Source organism: Carcharhinus amblyrhynchos, chromosome 15, assembly GCF_965287045.1.
Source record: "Carcharhinus amblyrhynchos chromosome 15, sCarAmb.v2.hapA, whole genome shotgun sequence".
Classification (NCBI taxonomy): Eukaryota; Metazoa; Chordata; class Chondrichthyes; order Carcharhiniformes; family Carcharhinidae; genus Carcharhinus; species Carcharhinus amblyrhynchos.
In genome coordinates this window covers 70483948-70494021 of record NC_137338.1, presented here as the reverse complement: position 1 = coordinate 70494021, position 10074 = coordinate 70483948, and positions in this window count along the sequence as shown.

Sequence of the window (10074 nt, the reverse complement as noted above, 5' to 3'; positions counted from 1 at the left end):
GGGGGGGGAGGAAGGGAGGGGGTGTCTAACCGTCAGCTGCGGGGTGGGGGAAGGGAAGGCCGGCGAGTCCAACTGTCAGCCGCGCGGGGGGTGGAGGGGGAGTCAATCCGCCACCCCGGGGGTGGGGGTCAAATCGGAGCCATCGACCGTCGGTGAGCAATCTGAAGTGACGTAAGCTCGAGGACCGGAAGTGACATGGCTCTTCTGCCGGAAGTTGCTGTGAGCCTCTGGCCAGGTAGCCCTGATGTGGAGATGCTGGCGTTGGACTGGGGTAAGCACAACGCAGTAAGAAGTCTGACAACACCAGGTTAAAGTCCAACAGGTTTGTTTGGGACCACAAGCCACTAGCTTTCGGAGCACTTGCTGCCCCTTCGTCAAATGAGTGGGAGTTTTGTTTACAAAAAGGGCATAAACTCAATTTACAGAATTATGGTCATCATTTCCCATGAGAACACCATCCATCAGGTACACGGTATACACACTTGCAACTCAGCCAATGTTGTTTACCTGATACGCAGCAGGAAAGGATGTCCTAAGGCATGGTACATTGGGGAGACCATGCAGATGCTACGACAGCGGATGAATGAACACTGCTCAACAATCACCAGCAAGAGTGTCCTCTTCCTGTTGGGGAACACTTCAGCTGTCATAGGTATTCGGCTCCTGATCTTCTGGTAAGCATTCTACAAGGTGGCCTTCACAATGCACGACAGCACAGAGTTGTCGAGCAGAGACTGATAGCCAAGTTCTGCACAAATGAGGATGGCCTCAACCGGGATCTTGGGTTCATCTCGCACTATCTGTAACCCCCACAACTTGCCTGGGCTTGCAAAGTCTCACTAACTATCCTAGCTAGAGACAATACATATCTTTTTAACCTGTGCTTAACCTTCTCTCCATTCGCGTTGTCTGATCCTTTAAGACTTGATTACCTGTAAAGACTCGCATTCCAACCATTACTTTGTAAATTGAGTTTGTGTCTTTATATGCCCTGTTTATGAATAGAACTCCCACTCACCTGATGAAGGAGCACACTCCAAAAACTAGTGGCTTGTGCTATCAAATAAACCTGTTGGACTTTAACTTGGTGTTGTGAGACGTCTTATCGGTAGCCCTGGGGTTGGGGGGGAGGGTTCTATATTTTGAGTACAATACAAGCTGTAAATCTCACATACACACACAATTATGAGAACAGAGAGATATATAGTGCATTGGTTAGACCACAACTGGAGACTGTGTGCAGTTCTGGATGCTTCATTAGAGGAAGGAGAGGGTGCAGAGGAGAGTCACCTTTGGTCTGTGGAAAGCAGAACCCAGACCTTCCTGTCGTTTGCCATTTCATCACACCACCCACCTTGATCTTCTGCCCGCATATCTGTCCTTGGTCTTTTGCAATGTTCCATTGAAGCCGAATGTAAACTAGAGGAGGAGCACATCATCTTCTGATTTGGCATTTTACAACTTTCCGGACTGAATTTTGAGTTCAACAACTTCAGAGCATGAACTCTGTCTGCCACTCCATCTCTCTTTATTTCATTTTTTTTTCATCTTATTCATCCAAATTTATTATTCTATATTTTTATTTTCATTTTTCCACTTCCAAAATCTCACTTCCTATCTTGTTTCACCCCTCCCATCACCTCACTAAGGCCATCTGCTGCATTCCTTTGTTCTACTGCTTACACTTTCTGATCTCTTAATGGACGCTCTTAGCACCATTTCTACCTTATCATCACTATTTACATTCTTTTTGTCTTTGGCACTCCTATCAATTTTTTTTAAAAGGGCAGCATGGACAAGTTGGGCCGCAGGACCTGTTTCCATTGCTGTAAACCTCTATGACTCTAATTGCAGGAACCCACCACCCCCTCGCCACCCAAGTATAAATCTTGTCAGATTTTCCTTGTCTTCAGCTCTGACAAAAGGTAATCCTGACTCGAAACATTGGTTCTATTCTCTCTCCACAGATGCTGTCAGACCTGCTGAGATTTTCTGACATTTTATGTTTTTGTTTCAGATTCCAGCATTGCAATGTTTTACTTTTATCACCAGGATGTGTCTAGGGCAGTGGATAGAGGAGAGCCAGTGGATGTGGTCTTTCTAGATTTTCAGAAGGCGTTTGACAAAGTACCTCACAAGAGGTTATTGCAGAAGGTCGAGGTACATGGAGTTGGGGGCAGGGTGTTAGCGTGGATAGAGGATTGGTTGTCAAATAGGAGGCAGAGAGTGGGGGTCAACGGGTGCTATTCGGATTGGCGGATGGTGACTAGTGGAGTGCCCCAGGGGTCGGTGCTGGGGCCTCAGCTTTTTACCATTTATATAGATGATCTGGAGGAGGGAACCGAGTGTAGGGTGTCGAAATTTGCTGATGACACCAAGATTGGGGGAACGGCAAATTGTGCGGAGGGTGTGGAGAGTCTGCAGAAGGATCTAGATAGGCTGGGCGAATGGGCCAGGAAATGGCAAATGGAATTTAATGTTGGCAAGTGTGAGGTGGTCCACTTTGGTAGGAAGAATGGTAGGAAGGACTATTACTTACGGGGCAAAAAACTGCAGCAGGCGACGGTGCAGAGGGACCTCGGGGTCCTTGTGCATGAGTCGCAAAAACCCAGCTTGCAGGTGCAGCAGGTGGTCGGGAAGGCGAATGGGATGCTGGCCTTCATAGCGAGGGGGATTGAATATAAAAGTAGGGAGGTCTTGCTGCAGCTGTATAGGGCATTGGTGAGGCCGCAGCTGGAGTACTGTGTGCAGTTTTGGGCGCCGCACCTGCGCAAAGATATTTTGGCCTTGCAGGGAGTGCAGAGGAGGTTTACTAGGCTGATACCGGAGTTGAGGGGGTTGAGCTATGAGGAGAGGCTGAATAAACTGGGCTTGTACTCGTTAGAGTTTAGAAGAATGAGGGGAGATCTCATTGAGACGTATAAGATGATGAATGGGATGGATAGGATAGAGGTGGAGAGACTCTTCCTGCTCAAAAAAGACAGTAGGACTAGGGGGCACAGCCTCAAGATAAAAGGGGGGTGGTTTAGAACGGAGTTGAGGAGGAACTTCTTCACTCAAAGGGTGGTGAATCTCTGGAATTCTCTGCCCGTTGAAGTGGTGGAGGCTGCCTCGCTAAATATTTTTAAGACGCGGGTTGATGGGTTTTTGATAAGAGAGGGGATTAAGGGTTATGGGGAGAGGGCGGGAAAGTGGAACTGAGCCTTGACAGATCAGCCATGATCTTATTGAATGGCGGGGCAGGCTCGAGGGGCTAGATGGCCTACTTCTGCTCTTATTTCTTATGTTCTTATGTTGCCTGGCATGAGCATGTGAGCTATAAAGAGAGGCTGTATAGGTTCCGATTGTATTCTCTACATCAGAGAAGGCTGAGGGGAGGGGAACCTGATTGAGGTGTGCGATGTAAGATTATGAGTGGCCTGGACTGGGTGGATAGCTGTTCCCCTTAGTTGAAGGGTAAGTAATGAGGTGCATAATTTTTAAGGTGAGAGGCAGGGGGTTTGGAACGGATCTAAGGAAAAGTGTTTTCACCCAGAGGGTGGTGGGAGTCTGGAATGCACTGTATAGGAGGGTAGCAGAGAAAGGAAACCTCACAATCTTTAAAAAGTATGTGGATGGGCACTTCAAATGTCATAACATTTGAGGTTATGGACCAAGTGCTGGAAAGTGGGATGACTGTAGATTTCGAGTAGTTTTGTTAGTACAGACTTGATGGGCTAAGGGCCTTTCAGTACTGTATGACTGTCACACATCTTATCGTAAATGTCTGAGAGTGTGATAGAGGCAGATTCAATCGAGGCATTTAAAGATGATTCATTCAAAAGAAACAGGGTTACAGGGAGAAGGCAGGAAAATGGCACCAGGTGAATTGCTCATTTTGTGTGCTAATGCAGACACAATGAGTCTCCTCTGCTGTAATAATTCTGTGGTTTGAAGGGGTTCAGGTGACATTTCTCAGGGTTTCAATTAAATAAGGAGGCACGGAGGTGGCGTCCCCACCTCTGAACCAGAAGTCCATGATCAAGTCCAACACCCGAGCTTGTCGGCCACAGGAGAAGCATTTATGATGTGGTTCAGCAGGCTGATAATCAGCTCGGAAATCCTTCCATCTCTTCCCACTATTCTACAAAGGGAAAGAAAGTGTGAAGATATGCAAAAAAAATCAATCATGATTGGACCAGGAAATAATGGGAGTTTGACTGGAATTATGAGTGGTTTCAAAATGAAGAAAATAAAAAGATTAAATTAAGCATGAGTAACAACAATTTTATAATAAATTAGACACTGCCCTCAGTAAATGTTGATGGAAGCCAGTAACAGACTTCAGGTGAATAGCTGTATTCCACAGCAGAACACAGAAGAAACAAGCAGGGCAAATAGGAAAAGGCAAGGCCCTTGCACTCGATGAATTCCTCTTGCAGAGAACCAGCACAGACACAATGGGCCAAATGGCCTCCTGTTCTATAACCATCCTAGGATTCTATAAGATAAAAGCAAAAAAACTGCAGAGGCTGGAGATCTGGGAAAAAAACAGCAGATCTGACAGCATCCAAAGTTGGGAAGAAAAGTCATTGCTCTCTTCAGCTCTAAAGATAGGTTATATTGGACTTGAAATGTTAACTCTCTGTCTGTCTCTCTCTACAGAGATGTTGCCTGTTCTGAGTTTCCTAGCACTCTATTCCTCTTTCCCTTCTTCCTGCACACCATGAATACATTATAAAGAAAATTCAAAATAATTAATTCCATTATTATGGCTAATACAATTCAGCAATACTGCTAAATACCACATTTATAATACGTTATACATTATATGTTGCTAGCATATCCTAATTATTTTCTGTTTATTTGTTCAGTTTCTTTAGTTAATACAATTTTCAGATGGATTGGAAGGAACTCCAGTTGAAAAACATTACCATCCTGGAGTTAGTTATCTTTTTCTTTGCATGATGCTGTAACATACATTCAGAACGTCCACAATCAAGGTGTGGGCGGGAGGGGGTTGGGATTGTAGCGTAAAAGTAGTTCTTGGGTGAGTAATTGAGAGATCCAAGGGGGCTGGATTCAAATTTCACCACAGCTGCTGGTGGAATTAAAATATGATTATTGAAATTAGGATATAGGCCTTAGGAATGGTGATAAACTACCATTGGCTATCATAAAAACCCATCCGGTTCACTGGTGTCCTTTGAGGAAGGAAATCTGCTATCCTTACCTATTATCTGACCTACATGTGACATCAAATCCACAGCAATGTGGTTAGCTCTTAATTGTCCTCTGAAAATGGCCACTCAGTTGGAACCATAGAATCCCTACAGTGCAGAAGGAGGCCATTCAGCCCATTGAGTCTGCACCAACCCCCGTAACCATGTCCAATCCATCTGACCTACACTTCCTTAGGACGTGGGAGGAAACTGGTGCATCCAGAGGAAACACACACAGACGTGGAAAGAATGTGCAGGCCCCACACACAGTGATATGAGGCTGGAATTTAACCAACGTCCCAGGTGTGTGAGGCCACAGTGCCACCGCACTGCTAATTCAAGGATAGTTAAGAATGGGCAACAAATTCAGGCTTTGTCAGTGATACCCACTTCCCACATTCATGAAAGAAGTATTTTCAGGGGCCAGCTGAGTATCACCCAATTAGCTGCCCTAATGCTAAGGGCTTTAGTTTGGAAGTAGATGCAGCAACCAAACTGTTGTGGCAAGCACAGGAGCTGCCCAGTTGAACAAACTGATAGGATAATGAATGTCTACCACAGGGTGACATCAACTGCATCATTAAGGTTCCCAACTCTGGTTGAGCAGATGGGGCCTGAACATCAAGTCTAATCACATGTCATGTTTGAACAGTTGTACAGTGCTGCTGCCTTTGCCTTTATAAAAGTAATTGGATCCCCTGTAGTTCAGTGCATTTGCTCATGGTTCTCAAAATATTGGTGCTGCTGTCAAGGCTGGGCCAATAAGTTGGGCTACCCTGCTATGTCCAGAAAATAAGTTGAAGAAAATGTTTCTGAAATAAGAAACTGAAATATTTGCCTGCTGAATGAGATGGGTATAAAATCAGACCACAAAAATGTTTCCATGAAGTATTTTGTTTGAAGCATTTTTTATTTCCAACAAATTTAATTCAACACTTCACTTAATAACCTCCTTTCCTCTTTTTTATTAACAATTTTAATCCCACAAATATGAAGCACATGTATCTAAATTCACTTAAAATTGTACTCAAAAACTTAATTTTCACAATGAATTTATCTTCATCTACTTGGCGCGACTCTAATTTCATTAAATTTACAATGCAATTTCTGCTTCTTATTTTCTACATCCTCAAAGTTCTCAAGGTCAAAATCTACCTTTTGATGTTTGTTAATATTTTGAATATTTCATCAGAGATGTCAAAAGACAACATCTGTACCAGCATTTTGTAAATTTTCATTGTTGTTACCTCCATCTTCAAGGTTTGTTGAAATTATGTATTTCAAGGGAGACCACATTCAAAGTCCTTCCTTCTTGAGCAAAAATAAAGAGATTTCTTGGTAAACTGACTCAGCTGTTAGTGTTTTGATTTTGTTCTTCTGATAAGATGAATCTTCTCTGGGTCAGGTGGCTCACAAATGAGTGACAGTCATACTTTCCCATTTGAGCAACTTTTTTTTTCTGTTTGCAGTACAATATTCACAAACCTCGCATCTAATGCCATTCGAGGGTGGCACAGTGGTTAGCACTGCTGTCTCACAGCGCCAGGGACCCGGGTTCAGTTCCGGGTCACGGTCTATCTGGAGTCTGCACATTCTCCCCATGTCTGTCTGGCTTCCTTTGGGTGCTGGGGCTTCCTCCCACAGTCTGAAAGACATGCTAGTTATGTGCATTGGCCATGCTAAATTCTTCCTCAATATACCCGAACAGGCACCGGAATGTGGCAACTAGGATTTTCACAGTAACTTTTATTGTAAACCTCCTTGTGATAATAATAAATAAATTAAACATCATATTCTGTGTCTGTCTCAATTATGATGAGGACTGCAGATTAAAGTCCCTTAAAGAGGCTTAGTTCCTTTACCGCAGGCATGGTATGTTCCTGCATTCTGTTGCTCTCTGTCAAAAGTCTCGCTCTGGGTTCCACATCTTCCCATTCTATAATTGCTACCTGTTGCTTTCTGTCACTATTTTAGGGTAGCCTCTTCATTGATGCTGTAATACTGTGGAATATCTCAGAACCTATCTTATATGAGACAAAGAGAAGAAACAAATGAATCAAATATGAAAGGTAGTTAGGGATTTATGACACAAATTTGTTGCATCTATTTTGGAATGCATGGCTTCTGTTGGCTAAAGTTACGTTATCAGCAGGGATATAGCATAGACAGAATTGCAGGATCATCTGCCAGGAGGATAGACACCTAGCAGGGGTGGTTAGATGTTAGCTCTTCCACCACATGCCCCTTTGCTCAATGTATCATCTTATGTCAACAAACAATTGGACATTTTGCTTTTATATGTAGATTTAGCTGATGTGTTTGTGTATCAATGCACCTACCGACCTTATCCTGCCAAGTAGTGTGTGTTTGGGAGGTTCTGTCAAAGCTCTATGAACAGAGAAATAAAGTAATTGTAATAAACAATTTCTCAGTTCTTACTAACGAGTATTAAGACAGTCAGAGAACAAAATCTGGAAAGGTCTGTTGAAGCTTACAAAGTGAGAAGTCTCACAACGCCAGGTTAAAGTCCAACAGGTTTATTTGGTAGCACAAGCTGCTCTTTCATCAGGTGAGTGGGAGTTCTGTTCACAAAAGGGCATATGTAGACACATACTCAATTTACAAAATAATAGTTGGAATGTGAACCTTAACAGGTAATCGAGTCTTAAAGAGGCAGACAATGTGAGTGGAGAGAGCATTAAGCACAGGTTAAGGAGAGGTGTATTGTCTCCAGCCAGGACAATTAGTGAGATTTTGTGAGCCCAGGCAAAATGTGACAAGTGGCATTCCTCAGGGATCAGTACTGGAACTTTTGCTGTTTGTAATATATATAAATGATTTGGAGAAAATGTAACTGGTTTGATTAGTAAGTTTGTGGACAACACAAAATTTGGTGGATTTTCGGATAGCGATGAGGACCATCAGGGGATACAGCAGGAATATAGATTGGTTGGAGACTTGGGCAGAGAGATGGCAAATGGAATTTAATCTGGACTAATGCAAGGTAATGCATTTTGAAAGACCTAATACAGATTGGAAATGTACAGTAAATGGCAGAACCTTGAAGAGTATTGATAGGCAGAGGGATCTGGGTGTACAGGTACGTAGATGACTGACAGTGGCAGCACAGGCAGAAAAGGTAGTCAAGAAGATATACAGCATGTTTGCCTTCATCGGCCGGGTCCCTGAATTTAAAAATTGGCAAGTCGTGTTGCAGCTTTGTAGAACCTTACTCAGGCTGCACTTGGAATATAGTGTTCAATTATGGTCACTATGCTACCAGAAGGATGTGAAGGCTTTGGAGAGTGTACAGAAAAGATTTACCAGGATGTTGCCTGGCATGGAGGGCATTAGCTATGAGAGTGGTTGGAGAAACTTGGTTTGTTCTCACTGGAGCGACAGAGGGTGAGGGGTGACCTGATAGAAGTCTACAAGATTACGAGGGGCATGGACAGAGTAGATAGAAGCTTTTTCCCGGAATGGAAGAGTCAGTTACTAGGGGACATAGATTTAAAGCACGATGGACAAGTTTTAAAGAAGATGTATGAGGCAAGTGTTTTACACAGAGGGTGGTGGGTACCTGGAACTCACTGCCAGGGAGGTAGTGGAAACAGTTAAGGGGCATCTTGACAAATAGATGAATAGGATAGGAATGGAGGGATATGGTCTCCAGAAGGGCAGGGAATTCTAGTTCAGTCAGGCAGCATAGTTGGTGCAGGCTTAGAGGACCGAAAAACCTGTTCCTGTGCTGTATTTTTTTTTGTTCTTTGATTTGCTAGTCAGTCTGTGTACTGAAGCCTGAGAGTCCTCTTGCTGTTTTATTGCATTTCCCAGTTTCTTGTCAGTCCAACTAAGTACAGGTCAATGGTAAATATTAAGGAGAACAGTTACCCTAATCAGATTGGGTTGACAAGTGATAAGCAATATTTGCCTCTCGCAAGTGCCACAGAATGACCATCTGCAGCAAAAGAGAATCTAACCATCTCCCTTTGACATTCAATGGCATTGCCGTTGCCGAATTCTCAACTAGCAATGTCCTGGGATTGCCATTGACCAGAAGTTGAAGTAGACTATATCAATATCTTGACTACAAGAACAGGCCAGTAGCTGGGAATTCTGCACCAAGAGATTCATCCCTTTTTTGTATTCTTTCAGTATTTACTGCTCATCACTAATTGCACTTGAGGAGGGGATGGTAAGCAGCTTTCTTGAACTGCTGCAGTCCATGTGGTGTGGCTACACCCACAGTGCTGTTAGGGAGAACCTGATAGAACTTAGGACTTTGACCTAGTGAGGGTAGGGGAACAGTGATTACATTTCCAAATCAGGATGGTGTATGGCTTGGAAGGGTATTTACAGATGACGGTGTTCCTATGTACGTGCTGCTGCTCTTTTAGGTAGCGGAGGTCATAGATTTGAAGATGCTGTCGACGGAACCTTGGTGAATTGATGCAGCGCATCTTATAGATGGTACACACTGCTGGAGGCAGTGAATGTTTTAAGTTTGCGAATGGTGTGCCAATCTGTGTGGAGTTTGCATGTTCTCAACACATGCGTGGGTTTCCTCTGTTTGCTTGGGTACCTCACACACTCCAAAGATGTGCAGGTTAGGTGGATTGGCCAAGCTAAATTGTCCCTTAGTGTCAGGGGACTTCAGGATAAATAAGTGTGTTTATGGGGATAGGGCTTAGGGTGTGATTGTGTTTGGTACAGACTTGTTGGGCCAAATGGCCTCCTTCTGCATTGTAGGGATTCTATGATCAATCACATGAGCAATTTATCCTGCATTGTGTTGAGTTTCTTGAGTGTAGTTGGATCTGCATGCAGCTAGACAAATCTACAGTATTTTTTCACACTCCCGACTTGTGCCTTG